This window comes from Amia ocellicauda, chromosome 19, assembly GCF_036373705.1.
Source record: "Amia ocellicauda isolate fAmiCal2 chromosome 19, fAmiCal2.hap1, whole genome shotgun sequence".
NCBI classification, from domain to species: Eukaryota; Metazoa; Chordata; class Actinopteri; order Amiiformes; family Amiidae; genus Amia; species Amia ocellicauda.
The window spans coordinates 12,522,503-12,544,142 of NC_089868.1; the positions used below are offsets into that span (position 1 = coordinate 12,522,503).

Here is a 21,640-nt window from a genome sequence, read left to right on the forward strand (position 1 = left end):
AGGCTTTGGCACAAGCAGAGCCGTTCAAGGTTCTGGAGTCCCTGTGACGTCACAATGGGATGACGCGCGTGCCGTGCAAGCCAGCAAAGTATGTCTGTTTAACGTCTCCATGGTTACGGTTGATTGCGCAGACCCTGCTTTATATACAAATATTAATGTACGCATATTTGTCATTCATGTTAATTAATTGCAGGCAATGGAGAAAATGCATATACATATATATATATATATAAAATGATCATTATTATGATGATGATGATGATTATTATTATTATTATTTGAAATGTATTGTTATGGAGGTTTGTTGCACTCAGTGCTTGTTATTGTGTGGAACCCAGTAGCAGCCCTTCCTGGTTATTAGCCAGTAGGACGTTAGTATTATGGGATGTCCCATGGCTGATTGCTCGCAGGTTCCCGGTCCGGACTGGGGCAAGAGCGGCACTTTGTACTCGTCAAGCACAGGTACTGGGTTTGTTTTCCTGATTTCTATAATTAAACAGCTAAACTGCGGATCGTCTGACCTGTGGACATATTTCAACCTCGCGTCCAAAATATAAAAGTGCGCACACGAGCAGGCAGGGGGGCTGGGGGCTCACGGTGCCACAGCTTGTTCACCAGAAACTCCTCCATCAGGGCTGGAAGCGGCTGCTTTCAATGAGGTCGCATATTTGTAGCGGCGCACGAATAGAAAACGGCGCCTCAGCCGATACAATCACAGCTGCACCGAAACAGCTGGTTGACGAGAAAGCGCGCCTCGTCTGCAGTATAATGGCGGTTCAAATGGGATATTTCGCTGCTGTATGTGGTTGTGAAGCAAAGATGTGTTTGAGTCCAAATCCGCCTGATTTCATGGATCGCATGGAGATTTTGAGGCGAGTTTATTGACTTCGAAATGAATTCCTCAATCCTCATTTTGCAGCATTAATTTTGAACAGACAGTGATCAAGGGAAGTGTTAAGACTTGAATGTAATAAGACACGAAATGCTTGAAAGTTGATCTATCTGCCTACAGTAATCTTTAACACATTAAAACAATACAAGTGGTCTGAAAGCGCTGTAATACTTATATGCACATCTATGTAAACGTTTTATTTTGCACTTTGTCAAATGAAAGTAATAAATATGTGTGTGTGTGTGTGTGTGTGTTGGAGGTGTATCCCTGGTGTCTGGACCTTGACTATACCTTGACCAAGACATTTGCACCCTGGCAAAAAGTAATTGACTACCCGTGCCGTAAAACGTCAATTAACACGCCTGGCGTTTAATCCAAATAACTGCGAGGAGCCGCGGCGTCAATTAGACCAGCGTTTGTATTAATAATCATCAGTAAAGAGACACCGCGGACACACGCAGGGTAAGAAGAGCCTGGAAAGATAATAGACCAGGCTTTTATTGATTGAGTTATTATGATCCATTAATCATTTGCTTTCCAAAGATGCAAACAAATCACATTCAGTGTATGGTGAAGTACACACTGGATTGGACACCAGATACCGGTGATTGTGTTAGCAGTGTAAGAGTCCATATACTGTGAACTGTCGCTAAATACACACAAAGCACCTCAACACGACTGTGGAAATACGCTTTAAACCCAGCCATCAACATTATACTTCATCAATGCATTGTTTATGTGGCAATGGACACAATGTACAGCAATACAAACATACAGCAATATATGGGTCAATGACGTGACACATGCATTCTGGAGTCCCAAGCATATTACAAATATTAGATGTATTTATTTGTTATTAAATAATATGTCTCAACACTCCTATCTTTATTCACTGATTGGAGTATTTTTCACGAGTATTTAAAATGTTAGGATCATCCAAAATGTCATACTGTCCACACCTAAAATGAAAATTCAAAAACTACAATTACAAATTACAAAAACGAATTAAGAAAACTATAAAACCTTAGATCTAACAGTTGGACATAATTGTGTGAGTGTTTGCATTGTTGTATAAAAATATTGCAAAGACTCTTAATTTCATTTAATTTTTACATGAAAGATACTTTTGTCCCCATATTGGGATTTGTCATTCCGGACAACAGACACTCAGGAGCATTTTTACATCATTGCATTTTGCTGGCCATGTGATGGACATTATCATTTAGAAGATGATGAAGGACCCCCAGGCTGTGCAGAAAGTTTAGTAAGTCTCTCCTAAAATGTTGATAATTTGACCTTTTCGATCACTGGTGCACTAGGGTACAAAATTCTGTGTCATACAGGGCAACACTTAAAAATCATTTATAATATAGTTTTTTGATATGTATATTTATTTGTGAAAGATGGCATTGAATAGTTGTAGGTCATAGTAATACATTTATATAAATTGTCAAGTAATTGCCTGATTCATAAGTTAAAACTTGTATTTTGTCATAGCAGGAAATGATCACTTTCTGTTATCTAACAATATCACTCATTATCTGGAGTGACTTGCTTATACTTGTATTGTTTTTAGGAGTATTATTAAGCATGTAGGCATCACATTTACATTGTCATGTTGTTTAAATAACACAATGAAATATTTATAACATTATTTCTGTAGTTTTAATGTACATATTTTGTGTGGATGTCCTTAAATAAGAAACAAGATGGCAACATGGTCATTATTGTTTTGTTTTAATTTATGTTTATGTCATGAAGTCATTTGCAAGTTTTAAGAGAATATAAAAATCCAAGATCAAAAATAGCATAATTCCTATATATTTAATATGGTATGATATCAAAATGTTCAATATACTTTTTAATCTGTTGAAATATTACTGAATTGACTTCATGTCATTAATGACTTAGAACATTGTTGTCCCAATTTGTTTTTACATCACAAATGTTTACATGTTTGTTGTATAACCTAAAAATACTTAATGTGCTGAAAATTATTAAGTTAATGTTTTGAAATCTTATGTTTTACTGCTATGGCTTTATCAAATATGCCTTGAGTGGAAATGTATTGCTCACCTCTGATTATTTGCTGTTAATTTAAATAAATTATACATTTAGTAACTCTCACTCTCAGTTAAATATAGAATTATTTTTTAACTACATCTTTGTTGCTGAGACTATCTTGAGATATCATCCCGTATGAAATCTCACAGTATGTCATTCTGAGTAACAATATCAGTCAGGTAGGACAACACTGAATATTCTTGTAAAAATACAGAAGTCAGTAACAATAATGATATACTTTTTACTAGAAAGCATTTTTAGACATTTCCCAGCATTTTCCACTATTCAGCGTTATGTTTTGAGTGACTAACTTCACAAAATGTGCCGCTGTCAATAGAAAAGCCCACATTTGTGAGATTAATTGTGTTTTTTGTTTTTTTCTGGGCTGAATATGTTTGTTGAGATACATATGAATACTCATAACTCACTCTATGCTGACAAAAAACTAAAGTCAAATAATTTGCAAATCTATCTATGTTATCCGGTATGACATTTTTGATACTAGAAATAATGATTTATAATACAAAAGTATACATTATTTTCAGAAATAAACCTTTGAAATATATGCATAACATTATAATGAAGAGCTTTAATTTGTATTTTAAACTGTTTTTTTTTTTTTACCATTTTAAAATCCTTATTCATCACTGACCCATATATATATATATATATATATATATATATATATATATATATATATGAGTAAATGTCTATAATTTTAATGGTAGGTGTATTTTAACAGTGAGAGACTTATAATGCCTTGCGAATTTCCCTCATTAACATGCAAATCCATTTATAACTTTTTTGAAATGCATTTTTCTGGATTTTTTTGTTGTTATTCTGTCTCTCACTGTTAAAATACAACTACCATTAAAATTATAGACTGATCATTTCTTTGTCAGTGGGCAAACGTACAAAATCAGCAGGGGATCAAATACTTTTTTCCCCTCACTGTGTATATATATATGTATACACAAACCTTTAAGTTGGAGGTATGGCGCCATCGAGGGAACCTCACAAAGAACCTCGACGACATTTAAAAATAATTGAGTGGAGTCATTGGTTAGGCAGAAGACATCAAATGGTGTTCTAGGCAGACTTTTCCATGATGTGAAAAGGTTCAAATTCTGAGTGTTTAACTTATCTTACTTTAAAAGAAGAAAAGAAAAACATTGATCAAACATTTGTGAGGTTTGATTAAAAGTGCAGTGACTCTGACCTACAGAATCTTTTCTGTTTGTTTGTTTTAAATATGAGGACACACCTACACACAAAACTGAATGTATCTAAGAAATACAGCAACATGTAAATCTATATATGCATATTTTTGGTTGTATTTTTTACATTGACAGAAAAGGCCAAGCTGTACATTTCCCTATGGCAAACTAGCCTTTTTATTTTGTAATAAAGCTGTTTACTGTCATTTGTGTTGAGTGTGTTATTACTCTGTATTCAAGCAAATAACACAGGAAGAAGGGTTTATGAAAGTGATACGACCTATAATATTTATGTCACTTTATTTGAATTGCACAAAATCCTTCATAGCAATGTAATGTGAGTGTTATAACTCTTGCAGCACCTTATACCAGTGTTATAATACATGTTAATGTCCTGGTTTATTGAATATACTTAATCTACATACTGAAATGAGTAGCTTACTTCCATTTAAGCAGCACAAAAAAGAGCAGCAAGTAAAAGATTGACATGGTCCTTCATTTGAGCTACAAAGGTATATATTTATTTTAAAATAAGAAAACAGTGACATGATCAAACAATAAGATACAGATGTACATCAATAATCCATTTAGGTCCACAATGAACAGAACACAATATTAATTATGATGAGAACAATATGTACCAAGCTGTGCATACATTTTCTTCAATTGAAATCTACAATTTTCTTTGGTGTCCTATGGCAAGATGTTATGTCCCATGTTTCATAGCAGAGTGTTATAACATTATGTCTTGTATGTATTTATACCTGCATTATGACGCTTTACCCCCAAAATCAGGACGAATCATTTTATGACATGTGGCATGCATGGTTATGTCAAACATTTCATAGGGAATGCTACAATCAGTGTTGTGAATACTTATGTGCCTGTTATGTCAGTTGGAAAATGGTTATGGCTGGTTATGAATGTATTATGGCTGTGTTATGTAGCCTTTATGTAGGCTACATAGAGGGGTGTTCAAATAAAGCGTTACCATGCGTGCACTGCTTCGAAGCACTGGACACATGCTCTCCATAGTGACATCAGCTGCTCAATACATGGTATTGCGACTGTATCGAGTGACTGGAAAGACAATAGTCCTCGGACATCAGCCAGGCAATATACAAATGAACCCATCGTCATCATGTCCACAAATATTCGGTCATTAAACCTGCTTTGTCAGCAAGGTATAAGTAACATTATGTAATAGTTTCTCTGTGATCAATATAAAGACTCAAGACTAGATGATGAATTTAGAGTAGGCAGTCACATTTACCTGATTAATGTCGTATGTTAAGTAGCCACGCCAAATAAATGCAATTAACTATAAGCATAGTCTACATTTCATATAGCCTAGATATAGTCAACAGTTACATGTATTTCCTGTTCATATATTTAGGGATGTGGTTGTGTGATGATCCAAGTGATGCTGATATAGAGTATCGCCTACATTTTGTTTATGACAGATATTGTGCACCTGGGAAAGTGATGGTTTATATAACAGAGGGCAAAGACTATATTGGGAAGTACAGAGAGACATGCTTGTTTAAACCAGAAGTGTCGATACTGCTTCGTGAAGCCTGCTTCGAGTGTCACATCACTAATTGTCGGTGGATATTTTAATGCATTTTATTGATAATGTGCTATTCTCACACCCAGGGTGCTACAAGTCTAGAAAAAGATAAGAGTTGTGTTGCATCCATGTCTTAATGTCCAGTAAGCAGTTTGTAAGGACTGTATGAGTGACTGTCATATCAGGCTTTGTGGCCATGTAGATTTAGGAATAATTCTGAGGTCATGTGGTTTGTGGGTTTCCAGGGAATGGCATTTAAAAGAGGACATTTTATGATAAATACAGGTTGAAAGCTGCAAGAGACAGATCTTCAAAAATAAATGCAAAATCTATTTTAACATTGGAAAAAGCCTTTCTAGTGAATACATTCAGGGCCTATAGACAGTCCACACCCCCTTGAGCTTTATTCACATTTTGGTGTGTCAGAGCCTCAGAGTTTCATTAATTCATTTTTTCCACTCATCTACACAACACACTCCGCACTGTTGAGGTGAGAAATTTTTATCATGAAAAAAATCTTAAAAATACAGCCTCCTCCAGCAGCAGCAGCCATCCCTGAGACTGACCTTGAAATAACGGTGCAGGCAGTCCTGGACGGAGCTCTGAAGGAGGAGGTCCAGAGCCCGGTGGGGGGAGGCCTCTGAGGAGACAAGTGCAGCTCCGCTGCTGCAGGAGAGACACAGATGGGGAGACACAGGGGCCACAGTTATTAAACACAGCCCGTGAGGAGTCAAACACATTGACCCCACTGGTCTTCCATCAGCCACTGATTTGTTTCATTTGAAAAAGATCAGACACAAATGGGGGGTTTGTTCTTAAGTTCTGTCCTTCACACCAATTTCATTTTTCAGATCAGTGCTCTTCCTGCAGGTCATTATCTCTGACCACAGCCCTGCCATTGACTGCAAAAAAGCAAAAGTGCCTCAAACTTATGCTCTGACATCGGGAGCAGCCTGGCTGTGAGTGCTGTCCTCTGATCTCTACTGCTGGGGTGTGAGACTGCAGTGGGGAGCCCATCTCCTTCCCTGAGGGAGTGTGGCACTTATTTACCCTGGGGGCTGGCTGGCAGGCTGAAAAGAGCGTGTGCATATTCCCTATTCCACCTTGCACAGTCAGTCCATGATTGTCATACGACGGTGAAATTAGTTTGATTCTATCGATTGATTGATTAGATGGGTTGAATGGCCTCCTCTCATTTGTAAACTTTCTTATATTTTACGTGCACTAAAAGTGACATGACCAATGAAACACGAGAGGAAGACCTGGATTGGTGGAAAAGCTTATCTGCGTGTCTAACCGCAAATAACTGTACAACAAACCAAATAAATATAGACAGACAATATATAACAAGCTATCGCGGAGGAGCTGGGGATGAATGGTGCCTACTGATGTAGCTAGAATTCTCCTAGGAAATGGGTAAGCACAGATAAACAACAAAAAGGAGACTTACATTACTTACAAAGATTTGCAACTTCAAATAAACACACTGAAACATGCTCTCTGCATTTGTGTCTTTATGGTGAGGGTAGTCTGAGTGAAATCTTTATTATTTAATTTTTTACATATTTCTAAATGATGTAAAAGCTCCTGATTTCTTCAGCAGCCCCGTTGTAACCTCAAAACATGTCAGGTGACAGAGCTTTCTGTAGACATGCCTCGCAGCTGAAGCTTCCAGAAATGTCTTAAAATTCACCTATTTTAAAAAGCTTTTAAGGATCTCTGTTAGTTGCAAGTTTTTAAATCCTCATAGGCATTCTTACATGCTTGCTCCCCATTATTGGCTGACCTGCTTGTTTTGTCAGTATGTTTAAATTGCCACTATTGTGCTGCTTGTTGCCTTTGCTAACTCACAGAGTCCCGAAGCTGAAGGTCATGCTATCCGTTCTGCATATCCCCGTCCGTACACACGTCTTGCTTGTGGCTCCTGACAGTCTGCATGGGCTGCACTCGATGGTATCAGTTCAGGTTTGACAATCGTGATTGCAACCATTGCACAGAATCTGATACGCAAAAACAATAAACATTCAAAACAGAAGTTACAAAGAAACATTATGCATATTTAGTGTTGATTGTGTAATCTCTAATATAGGACAGTTCCTAGGACAGACAACAGACAACACATACAAATCAGACAAAAGGCGTCCAGAAATGGCTTGTACCCATTGATCGCATAATAAGCAAGAGTAGTCTGTTCCTGCTCCCTTGTTGTGGGTCCAGGACATGTAAAAGAAAGAAATACTCATACTATAGTTAGAGCATCCATTCTAGGAATAGTCTTGATTGGAAGAGACTGAGTTAATTAATTACATTTGCCATTATATTGTTTGACCTGAGCCCAACATTTACAGCACACCCCTCTATCCTGTCCGTCCACAAACACCGGTAACAGCATTGTGGGCCACTTCAGGTCTTTTCAACCATTTCTACTTGAAATTTTGCTAAAACATCTTATAACAGGATAAATCCTATGAATTGTTTTGGAAGAAACTTCTTTAACTTCATTGGCGAGATGATACCTAACAGAAATCTTAAAAAAACTAAATCAGTTTATATTTTTAAAAATTGCATTCCAGTAAAATGTTGCAGGGGGAATAGAAATACATCATTTCCTAGTTTGTTTAATGTCACATTTCCTATTTAAAATATCCACGTCCTCCAGCAATAAGGATGATGTCTGAACAACAGTCTCTAGCTGGCAAACCTCCTTATATAATCTTAACAGTAATAAAGTCCCTCTGGGAATTGCAACAAAAACTATTGCAAATTAACTGGATTTTTAAATGCATTGAAGAATTCTGAGTAATTAAATAATTATATTTTAATTTAATAATTATGTTTATATATTCATTTCCAAGTCAATTGTACCCGTTTATGAACAGTAGCAAGTTTAACAGGGATTTTATTCACATCAAAATTACATAAGAATTCAATATCACCAACCTTCCGAAAGATAAATCTAGTGAATACATAACTGATCTAGATATTCCTTCATTCTTCCATAATAGAACACGGTCTGATACAGATAAATCCCTTGTTCGTGATGGGTTAGTGAACCCAGGTGCGCAGCGACAAGGCAGATCAGGCTAGCAGGAGGTCAAGGGCCAGTGAACAGTACAGTGTAGGTCATGGGATCAGACAAACAACACTAACTAGGTAATCCAAAGAGCGATGATCAAAACACAGAGCGCTCTACAGAACTAAACATTCAGAAAAGCAAACTCCTAGAGAAGGCAAGACTTCACAGAGAACAAAGGGGTATATATACAGGAAGCAGGTGAAGCAAGGAAATGAGGAACAGGTGTGCTAATGGATTGGGGAACAAGGGGCAATAATTCAATAATGAGGTGAAGAGGAATGAAAGAGACAGGGGAGACATAACACTGGGGAAAACTAAGACCTCTGGTGGTGAAATGTAGACATGACAGGAACCCCCCTCATGCTATATATATCACAAACCAAGAATTACAATTATTATTTTTTTCTATAATGGGCATGAAGTTCAGACTACTTCTTTCTTCCAGATCTTAACATATCTTGGAATTAAAATGTGTAATCACCTTTTAATAGGAATGTCACTGAAAAGCCCAGTAAAGAATTTATGTCTTGAAGCACAGAGGATACAGTATTTATTTAACATGCCCGGCCTGGAAGCTCTCCACCTCAGCAGAGTCTCTCTGAACAACACAATTTAACAGCCTTTTATACAATGCATGACGCATGGTTCTGTGGGCAGGGTCAGTCACATGCTTCCAAGAAGCGTTGCCCCAAGGTCAGGTCGTGGACCTTTGCAAAGAGGTTGTCTTCCTGGTGGAAGTTGAGGGATGCAGAAACCAGATGGCTTCCCTTGATGTACTGGGAGAGGTCCGATCCCACGGTCATCATTAGCAACTGTCAACCAATCATTAACTAAAACACTTCCTGCCAATCTGGGGAACCAATTAACAGACTTTTAACAAACAGCTGTGGACTCTCTCTCCACTATGTGATCATTATATCATTGACAGGAAATTATAACAAATGTACCTTATTGAAATTTGCTCAGTCTGCATACTATTATTCATATAAAACATTATACAGTTTATATAAAGCATACTGGCTCTTCAGTCACAGATGTTGCTTAACTCACAATCTTCTAAGGCAAATCATTCAAATTCTTTAACATTTAACAATAATCCACATACAGAAGAAATCTATTTTGATACTATCAAAAGCCTCCTAAATACTTAAAACCCCAAAACTTGCAGTGTTTTAAACAAACTCATGCTTCTGTGACAAAGGCTTTATACAAATCCACAAACAAAATTAAGCTGTCTTCATGAATGAGGTCACTGTAGTCCAGTGGTTTTCAAACCGGTCCTGGAGTACCCCCTGCCCTACTGGTTTTTGTTCCAACCGAGGTTTTAATTGCTTAATTGAATCCTTAATTGACCTAAAAAAGCAATATACCATTCAATTAAGTAATTAAGACCTCGTTTGGAACAAAAACCAGCAGAAGGAAGGATCACACCCAAACACTCGAGTAACTGATGTAAAAATTAGGAAAAATTACAAACCATGCCCATTCCAAATATAAACAGTATTAATCTTATATATCCTTAAATGACCGCATTATAAAAGTGTAAGATTTCAAGGTAAAGTAAGATGCTGATGGACATTTCATTGTTAGCAATGTTGTATTTTATGTTAATAATGGCAAAGCTTTTTTTTTTTCTATGATCATTGTTTTCTATCCTGTGGGTCTGCTGTGTACCGTTAAGATACTTTACATCGTGTTGTAATCCTACCATTAAAACACTAATACAAAGTTTTAAAGCTGCAAGGCACATCTACTGGTTTAATTTGAACACGTTGTCACATGACAGCCATGGATTCCGGGATGGAAGTGTTTTAAGTGTTATTCTCACGCGTGTAAACCAGCCTTTCTGGCACTTTCCTGCAAAAAACACTAGACCACTGCAAAAACTGTACTAGAGCTGATTTGTGAGCAAGTTAGTGGTTAAAACACACAAGTCAACTCTGCCATAGACGCCATCAACACTGAAAATACATTCACTTTGTAGGGTGGTACAGAAAGACGCACTTCAGCCAATCTTGCAAGGACAGGTAGTCGATACTGGTTCATTTTCCACCACAACAACAGGCTTTTCTTTCGTTTCATTATAGTTACACCAAAATGTCTTCAACCTCAGTGGGGTAGGAGCGGGTGCTGCATGCAGTTATTATATTAATTGTTACGTTAATAAGTGGGCATTATTACTTATTCTGGTCATATTATTTCATACAAATACACAGCGCAAGGAAATGTTTAAAACACATTTATTCATACTTTTAAATATTTAGAATTGGGAAGCATGGACAGAGAGATTCTAGAGTCTGTAGGGGCCCTAGGCAGAATATTTCCGGGGTGTGTGTGGGGGGGATGCCGATGTGTTTTCTCCTGTGAGAGCGGAGGGGGGGTGCTGATGGTGTTTTCTCCAGTAGCGGAGTTTTTCTGGTAGCGGAGTACTATTGAAGATGGTGCCAAGATATTTGTACTGGTCTACAATGTCCACCTCCTCGCCATGGATGATCACCGGTGATTGCTTCTTTGTTTTCAAGAGAGGTGGTTCAAAGAATTCCAGTGGCTCCACTACAGTCCTAGTGTGAATGGAGTGTTATGCTTCTATTCCACAAAAGCTTTCAAAAGCCAGAAATCACCACTTGCAAAAAACTCTGATGCTGCATTTGTAAACTCTTGATTCAGAAACTGGAAAAGAGCAATAGAAACATTTGCTTTACATTCAAGCACCAGTCACACAAGGTTGCCATGAATACACAGTCATCAAACAAGTCCAGTTGATACCCAACTGTCCACAGTTAGAGCTCTCCAGCAAGAGAGAGCAAGATCATGCCTCTCAAAAATAGTGGGTACTGTGCAACTTTTAATTAGACAGAGTTTAGCTCTCAGGGGCCATGAGGACAAGGATGGAAATCTATACCAAACACTGAAAATGAGATCTGAGGATGACCCAGTTCTTGCTACATGGTTGACAACACAGTGCCATGATTATTCAAGCACAAAAGTTCAGAATGAAATCCTGTGTTTATTGGCCAACTGCATTGTCAAAGATATTGCCAGTACAGTCCTCAATCTACCACTGTAGCAATACTCGATTATAACAGATGGAACTCAACAGGAGTTATTCTGTGTCCGTTGTGTGGATCATGACCTGATCCCCCATAAAGCATTTGTTGGATTATATCTGGAGACAACCTGGCAAAAGTTGCTATGGATGTCCTGCTGCACCTTAACTTGCCCATCTCAAGTCTGCGTGGACAAACATATGATGGAACACCAACCATACTAAGAGAAAAGCAGCCACTTGCTCTGCATGTCCATTGTGGCCTTCACTGTATAAATCTTGTCACACAGGCTGCCTGCACATCATCACCTCTGACATGTATTGCCCAGAGTGAATACACAAGTCTGTATAGGCAATTGGGGAAATTAGCAATCCACTCAGTAATAAGCCTTAGTCTGTAGAGTTCAGCTTGGAGCAGATCGCTACATCTGATGGCTCAGACACAGCAACAGCAAGAGGGCTTCTTGAGAACTTTGAGAAAGGGACCACAGTCCTGGGACTCCTTTTAGCCTCTATGGTCACAGAGGAGTTGGAGTGCCTGAATAGCAGCTTACAGAAGAGAACAGCTGCAGTGGCTGGAATGCGTGCTGCAGTTGAGTGTGTGAAGAACACATTACAGGCAAAGAGGTCAGAGGATACATTTAAACAGATATATGACAGAGCAACAGAGATGATTGGAAAGTTCAATTTACAATCAATTCAGATGCCTCACATCTGGAATCCATCTAAGCACTTCACTGGAAATGCTGCTTCTTATTCTCCCACATCTTCTCAGGAATACTACCAGGCTGAGTTTTATAAGATGCTTGATACTGTGGATGTGCAGCTGAATGAGCGCTTCAATCAGGCCTGCCTATAAGAGCTTGACAAACTTGCAAGGATTCTCCTCTCAGGAGAGGTTAATACTGTGGTGGACCAGTACCCAGAGCTGAACAAGAGATTGATTGATGTGCAGTTGTCCATGTTACAAATTCACCACCAGTATAGCACAAGTACTGAAGCTGCAACTATCCTCAGAGACCAGCTGCCTGAGGTCCGTGGTCTTTTCAGCCCAGTAGAAGCACTTGTTAGACTTCTTTTGGTTGTCCCTGCTTCCTCTGAAGCAGAGAGGAGTTTCAGTGCTTTAAGAAGGCTTAAGTCCTGGCTCCGAAGTACAATGAAGCAAAGCCACTTAAACCATGCAGCAGTCTGTCATGTCCATCAGGACAAGTTGGATGGATTGGACAGAAAAACTATTTGCCAGCAGTTTGTCTCTACAAATGAACGAAGAAAACTGGCGTTTGGAGCTTTCAATTAATAAAGAAAAATGTTAGGATGTAAGAAAATGAAGAGAAGGAAAGAAAAGTTGATAAAGTTGATAAAGTTGTATATTCATTTTTATAATTATTTTAAAGAAAGTATTTGAATAAAGGTCATCAAAAGTAAGTTATTGTACTTTGATTTAGTAATGTATCAAAATTACTGAATGTAGCATATGAACCTGGTTTTTAAATATACACAAACATATTGATATCTTACATTTACTTTTGGGCTATTTTATACATGTTATAATAATGTAGGCCTATAGTACTATTACCTTTTATATCTAGAAATAAATTCCTGACCTAAAGGTATTACCTGCAGAAAAATATTTGTCCCCCTCACATTTGAATTCAAACCTACACCCCTGATTAAAATGCCAACAAATTACAAACTACATCTTTCATAGTTGTTTTGCAAAGTTACCTCTGTATGAATTCCAGCGTTGATGCCAGTTCTGCAGGGCACTTGATGTTGAAGATTGATGTAGTAGGATGCCATCATCACAGTGAAAACTGTTTTCCTTCACAACAATCCTGTCAATGCTTAGCATGAAGCATGTCGCTGTCAACAGAGAGACTCCTGAGATGATAAGAATAAAAATAATTAATATTCTGCATGAACGGTCATGTTCATTTCTTAAGGAACATTTTGAACAGCAGAATAAGTATATGACACCTCAGATGATACAGTATGTTAAATAACTCAACACAAAACATTATGCAAGGTGAGACTGGAAGACTTGGTGAAGGTATTTCATCTCCTAAACAAGTGTCACTGGCCTCATGAAACATCAGCCCGTCATCTTTGTGAAAGTATGCAAGGATAAGTAATATTGTCCCTGGAACTTCTGGAACTTGATTTTCACTGCTTTTTCAGCATTTTCCAGTAGTGCGTTTACTTCAGTTACCTTTTTATTTTTTCCATTACCAATTATTCTAATGTAGGCAATAAGTCTCTTCCCTTTAGATGACAATGTCTCTGTCAGAGTGTCTTCAAAATGTTTCCCCATAAGTTCCTTGAAATGAATAAGCATGCCTGTCATCTCAAATAGAAAGGGTCAATCTCTCAACTGGGTTTCAACTGGCATGCATCACAAGAAATCCCTTCCCTGGGAATAATAGGTGTAACAGTCCTTCATAGTTGCACTTCTGTGGTGTACTGCTTGAAGAAGAGGAGCTTTATAAATCTCTCTTCGTCAGTGGAGCTGAATGAACAAGGGAGTCAAAGAGTCACCGTTACAATTTAAGAAATAGGCCAAATATTAATAAACAAAATATACATGTTTGTACGTATGTAGGATTACTACAATTTACACAGGGAGATACATGTAGTCACTTCAAAACTTTTAAATAAACCTAAAGTGCATTTACAGATTGGTCTTTGAACAATTCATTGTTATATACTAAAACATTACAACAAGAATAATCATGTTGGCTATAAACCACAACAGAAAACACTGATATCAGGGGGGGAGGGACAACTAACTGATGAGTAGCTTAATTTAGACATTACACAAAACAAAATGCAAAACAGACAAGGAAAGGTTTAGGCAAGGGCAGATAACACATTTGTTGTCTTAAAAGCATACTGTACTTATTCTTTCCTTTCAGTGCAGGTAAAATAATTTGTAGGATGAATGCTGAAATATACAATTCCACTTAGAATGCAACAATCAAAAATGTCAAATTACATAAAACAAAAGGGGACATACTGACATGTCACAGTACAGCTGGATATCAGTTTTCTTGCCGGAACTGGTTTAAGAACCGTGAGCAGATCCTCCTCTTCTATGAATTTCAAATCTTCAGCAGTATCTACACCCAAGGTCATAATGGTGTTTACTGAATTGAATTCTTAATTTCTCAGGTTTGGCAACACTGACTGGATACAACTCAGCAATGTATGAGTTTCTTCCCTGACATTTTCCATGCCTTTTCATAGAAGAAAGAATACACCTAGATTTAGTCAATTGTTCACAGCTAATTATGAAACTATCACTTAATCTAGTCAATTTAAGCAATGGCTAATCACTTAACCAGGCTCTTAACAGGGGGGGGGGCTTAAACTGAAACTGGAGTGTTTTTTAAAGAAATTACTTGAAACCCACAAGTTGTGAAAGCTGGTAATGGATAAAAGCCACTAAGGAAATTAACATGCATGGTATAGTTACCATTTGTAACTCACAATCCTAGAAACCTCAATATCTGAAACTGACTTGTCATTTTTCAGTGCAAATTACAATGTCTGTTGTAAACAGACAGGTTTTTAAGTACAATTCTGGCACATTTTGTGGCAACACACCTAACTGGCTTTCCAACATGCTTTCACCTGGAGTGTCTTCCGCATTCAGAGCATCAGTCACGGCTACCATCCAGCGCTTCCACTTTCCCCACTAGATGTCGCCATCACGCTGCCTTAGCAGTCACTTCTGCCAGCTCTTCAATCATTCAATTATCATTCCTGCAACCCTTGCACTTGTTCAGTCACCCTCTGCACCTCCCATCCCGGTTCTCAGCTCCACATATAAACCCTCCACTCACTCCCAGCCACTGTGAAGTTTTGTACTACATTGCTGAGCTTTACTGACTGGGCCTTGATTAGTGCCGTGTTCCCTGGATTCCTTGCCTGTGGCCACGGCCCGTCTTTGCCTGGCCCTTGATCCGCTGCCCCGCGGTACTACACCGGTTCTGAGGACGGAGCCAACATTGTGACTGACTAAGAAAACCGGTTGAGTTTTTTCTATTTAGTCTGTGATAATAATAAGAACAACCATGCATTCTTAACCAAATATATGCTAAAGAAACTGAACAGAAATGGGTCCCGAACAGTGTTCCCAGACCGGACTTACTGGGGAGCAGAAGTCTAACCTGAACGCTAGTGAACAACCGGGTCGCCAACCCCGAGAGGCGCAGCAGCGTTGAATGTCTTGCTGGGTTCATCCACAGGACAGAAAAATCAATGCCACTCACCCGGCGAAAACCAAACGACAGTCATTGTGGAGCCCCTTGGTACCGTGGACCCAACCACTAACGCACAAGTTGTATCTCTCCATGTGTGTGCATGCGTGTGTTTGTTTCCTTGAGTAGACGGATGTCTGGAGTACAGGGCAGTCGCTTGTATCTACCGCCTCGATAGCAGGCAAGTCTTTCAATTCAAGTGGAAAATCGCTCCTCTTCATAACCTAAGGATCACGCCCAACATTTGTTGTGATTTTCTGTTCATACCTTTCTCTCGCAATAGCGTCTAAACTAGTACAGGACGGACTGTCCTTCATCTCGTCCATTTTGCTTTTCACTCCCGGCCTCCTTCTGAATTTCGCGCGTCATCAGAATCACGTGACTGCACACACGCGCTCCCTAAGCGCAGCGACACAAAATGGCGTCCAGGAGCGGGTGGCAGCAGCGGCGTAGGCAGCTTGAGAGTGTGGTGCGTCAGAAGCACAAAGTAGTTCCTTTGTTAATTCTACTTTTTCTACTTAATTCAATTTTTTTAAATGTTCGCTTATATAATAGCTGGCACACATACGCGTGTGTGTAATATATATATATATATATTTATATATATAATAGTGTGTGTGCTGTGAGAATACCAGAGCAACCATCTACTATTGATCTCGCTTGTAGCGCATGGATATCACATCTGAAAGTATGCTCCGGACCTATTGTTAACAAAAGAGAGTTGGCTAAGGAGGGTAATCCGTGCCAACATTAAACTATAAATAAATGTAATAGGAAATACATCAATAAATACGAAATGAATAAATAAATGCAGTTAAAAATTAAATCGAATATTTATATATTTAATATCGTATTTTATTATTTTATTAATTTCGTGATTTATGTATTTACATCCTGTTTTAATTTTGGCACGGGTTACCCTCCATAGTAAGGGCAGTAGTTAAGTTACTCTTCAAAGGAAAATAAAAAGTAATGTTTAAGTATAGCTTTACCGTAAAGCAAAGGTAAAATACAATTTAAAAAAAAAAATGTTTAAGTTGTTACCATAACTTTACAACAGAACAGTATTTTTGCAGTCAGATTACATTTTTAAAGGTTTCAATTCAATTCAGGGGAATGGCAGTTCTACAAAATGGTTCTGTACATTAAAAACAATTATGGATAATATTTGTAAAACTACATACATTTTGTTTTTTAATAGTAAATGTCCAGGTTATTCAGTGGATTTTAACCATATGTTAAAATGCGTATATATATTAACATTGGAACAATATAGTTAATTACATATTTTTAGAGTTTTATTTTTATTTTTTTACAGTGTAGATGGACATCATTTCACAACATTTCAGAATATTTAAGACTTAAAACATACGTTATAGTTAATATGACTAGCATATGCCCCACAAATACTGGGCACTCCACACTACACACTATACCAGAGACACGATGGCCTCGACTCACAAATCATAAGAGATCTCTTAGTGAGTGAGGATTGGAGTTCCTCTCAGACCACTGTCACACTATTTTGTTTTTAGAAACTAAAGGAAACCGAGATTTTCCAACCCTGAAACCAAAATGCTTATAAGAAACCACACAGCAGACACTTTCACCCAGAGTGACTGGTTGCAACTAGGTGGTGAACTGTACATTAACAGCTAATGCTGCAAAGTCAGTTTTCAATCAATGGGAGGGATGAGGGACAAGGAGGAGAGAAAACGAACTCAAGACGACACGCAGGGAGCACCTGGTAGAGTCGAGAGAGAACCTGTTCTGTGAGCCTCCTATTAAAGTCTTCTCCTGAATCACAGGACAATACAATCAGCTGGTAGGATCCAGCACAGAGAAGCAGGTGTGCGGTTCAAGGAATACAAATATTGTGTCGACTGCAGACTGCCACACAGTCCCTGCTTCTCACTCCTAGGAGGGTTTTTGATCGATGGTTACAATTATTGGCACTAATTTCTAGTTGAACTGCAGCAAATGAAATGCATAATAACCTGCATTTTCTCAGAAGAAATCAACTATTCTTGTTTTGTGTTAATAACTTATTTTTTCTTTTATACATGTGTAGAGCCAGAAATCAATCCATCTCTTGTATTGACTGCACCATTATAGTAATGTCTTGTTCTTGCTGTTATGATTGTTTATTCATAATGTAAATGATGATTTGATTATGAAAAGTAAATGCATGTCAAATGTCTTGTGATGTAATTAGTTCCTCCTAAAGATGTTTACTGCTCACATAGTATCTAATTTCCTGTTACTAGTTTTTCTCTGCATTTCCTCAAAACCCTGACGATCGTTGGTTTATTAAATGATTCTAAATCGGAGCTACTGAGTGTGTTGCTGGTTTTTTCTTCCCTACGTGTGTCTCGCTGGCCTGCACCTCACTAATCCAGGTGTGTGTCTGTTTTCTGTTTTTACGAGTGTCTGAAGGTTAACAGAAGTTCTCCTCCTCCTCCTCGGTGAGTCAGGACTGGTATATTTTCTGACACGTATGCGCTGCTGAAATTCCTGACATCCTTGTGCCCTCTGATGGTAGGGATGAAAGGAGGCTTCACCTTCCTTTCCAGCAGCCCATTCCAATCCACTCTCTGAAACAAGACAGAAGAATGAAAGGACGGTCATGATAAGGTGGTGCCACCTTCATGTAAACGGATGTTGTGCCCCAACTTACCGAGAAGTAGGGATGCTTCTTCACTTCTGCAGCATCCCCTTCACCTGACCCAAGGCGCTCGGCTGGAGTTTTATTCAGAAGCTGCACATGATCCAGAACAAGAAGGAGAGAGAACGTTATTTTCCATTAATGTACTTCAAGTTGAAACGATGTTAAAAATAAGTTCCCGTAGTTGGAAGTAAAGTTGAGTGAGTTTGCGTTGTGGTTTGGAACCTCACTCCACTGCTACACAGTCACTGGGTATTGCTCCAATTCCATAACATTGACATTAACATTTAAGATACAGAGAGACAAACTGGAGGCAAGAACTTAAAGAACAACCCTGGCATACAGACCTCTTTCATTATGGAGGCGGCCTTTGAAGAGACGAACCAAGGATATCGCACTTCAGCCTCAACAATATTGCGAAACAACTGCTCTCCATCGTCACCGCGGAAAGGAGGCTACGGGCACAAGGAGAGAGGGATGAGAGCACATTAAAGGGATACTCCAGACCAGACCTTTGAATATTCACATTCTGAGCCCAGGAATGCAAAAACCATACAGACACAAATATTGTATACTGCGCAACAAAATGGTAAATTCACACCTTAGACATGTCTTATTCATCGCTGCAATAACCGGAATCCTACCGAGAACCTAACCTGGTTAACAAAATGTCCTGAAGGGGTTGCCATCGTAACCTGGCAATAAAGGCATGTGCTTCCGGTTCTGTATGCAGGAGAGATCTATTTTTGGAACTATAAGATCGGATTTCAAATAGTCTAATTAAGTCATCAAGGCTTATGAATCCTAACTGGCCCTCGGTGGTATAGATTTAACTTTGCTTTGGTGACATTCAATGAAATGGTTTTAACCGTAATGGATCCACGAGAGGATTACAGTGGCCCTCTGCTCTCACTTTAATACTGCATTACCTTGTATTTTTCGAGGCACTTGTAGGAATTAATTGGCAATCCTCTTTTCATACATGACGCTGAGGCGAGACAAAAGACAGACAGCGTGTGAATATACATTTAGAAACAGCACTGGTCAATAATTCTGCAGCTGCAACAAAGTGCCGACTTTACTGCAGAGTAAGAAAGTAAAAAAGTCAAAGAAGACCTTGCTAATGCAGTGCATTGGTGTATTCCATAAAAACACATGACTAGATTTATCCATCTTTGCTCTGCTTACAAATCTCTCTACATCACCAAGGATTACGATATCTCCTTTTTTCAGCGCCTTGTTGGCCACATTTTCGGATCTGTCTTTGTCCTCAGCCAGCAGCACCTATTAGAGCAACACAGAATCAAGATGGTCAAACTCCACTCTCAACCTTAGCATCTACATTCACAACACAAGCATTTAGTAACACATCCTTCCTAATGCTGCACTTTAATAAGTCACACGCAATGCTTGTGTTAAAGGTTAAAAAGTGCAAATAATTTCAAAATTGTCCACACAGATTTCTTAGGAATCTAGTGTCATGCAAATATCTATTCTCCACATTTCCTATTAAATTACTGATCGTTGGTTCTGCCCCACATTATATCCATGATGACTCTGATTACTGGGATTTACCTTCCCAAAAGTGCCATTCCCCAGCACGGCAACAGATTTATAGTCCTTGACACCAGAACCCAGAAGCCGCTGCCCCCTGCAGAAGAGAGAGGGGGGAGAATAGTCAGTTGCAAAAATGAATGTCTCATCCAAGATTTGACGGTACATGGCCCGTCCATCGTCCCTTTGATACGGTGCAGTTGTCCTGTCCCCTTAGCAGAAAAACACCCCCAAAGCATAATGTTTCCACCTCCATGTTTGATGGTGGGGATGGTGTTCTTGGGGTCATTCCTCCTCCTCCAAACACGGTGAGTTGAGTTGATGCCAAAGAGCTCGTTTTTGGTCTCATCTGACCACAACACTTTCACCCAGTTCTCCTCTGAATCATTCAGATGTTCATTGGCAAACTTCAGACGGGCCTGTACATGTGCTTTCTTGAGCGGGGGGACCTTGCGGGCGCTGTAGGATTTCAGTCCTTCACGGTGTAGTGTGTTACCAATTGTTTTCTTGGTGACTATGGTCCCAGCTGCCTTGAGATCATTAACAAGATCCTCCCGTGTAGTTCTGGGCTGATTCCTCACCATTCTCATGATCATTGAAACTCCACGAGGTGAGATCTTGCATGGAGCCCCAGACCGAGGGAGACTGACAGTTATTTTGTGTTTCTTCCATTTGCGAATAATCGCACCAACTGTTGTCACCTTCTCACCAAGCTGCTTGGCGATGGTCTTGTAGCCCATTCCAGCCTTGTGTAGGTCTACAATCTTGTCCCTGACATCCTTGGACAGCTCTTTGTTCTTGGCCATGGGGGAGAGTTTGGAATCTGATTGATTGATTGCTTCTGTGGACAGGTGTCTTTTATACAGGTAACGAGCTGAGATTAGGAGCACTCTCTTAAAGGGAGTGCTCCTAATCTCAGCTCGTTACCTGTATAAAAGACATCTGGGAGACAGAAATCTTGCTGATTGATAGGGGATCAAATACTTATTTCCCTCATTAACATACAAATCAATTTATAACTTTTTTGAAATGCGTTTTTGTGGATTTTTTTGTTGTTATTCTGTCTCTCACTGTTAAAATACACCTACCATTAAAATTATAGACTGATCATTTCTTTGTCAGTGGGCAAACATACAAAATCAGCAGGGGCTCAAATACTTTTCTCCCTCACTTTATATATATATATATAATTTAAAATAACCATTCATTGTTTTAAACTCATGATTGCTATTGTTAAGGTACAGTGTATCAGGCACACCAGTGAATGCTTCCAGTAACGGATGAGACCTTTTTGCAG

The 21,640-nt window shown here is 38.8% G+C and overlaps 1 long non-coding RNA gene across 1 annotated transcript; it reads right to left on the minus strand.

Annotated features, from left to right (window-relative positions):
• Nucleotides 1-5,826: 5,826 nt before the first annotated feature.
• LOC136714830 (uncharacterized) lies at nucleotides 5,827-16,506 on the minus strand. Its single transcript, XR_010805054.1, has 4 exons — nucleotides 16,392-16,506; nucleotides 13,591-13,746; nucleotides 7,595-7,743; nucleotides 5,827-6,409 (listed from the first exon to the last, which is right to left on the minus strand). It is a non-coding gene; the product is annotated as an uncharacterized LOC136714830 (long non-coding RNA).
• Nucleotides 16,507-21,640: the final 5,134 nt, after the last annotated feature.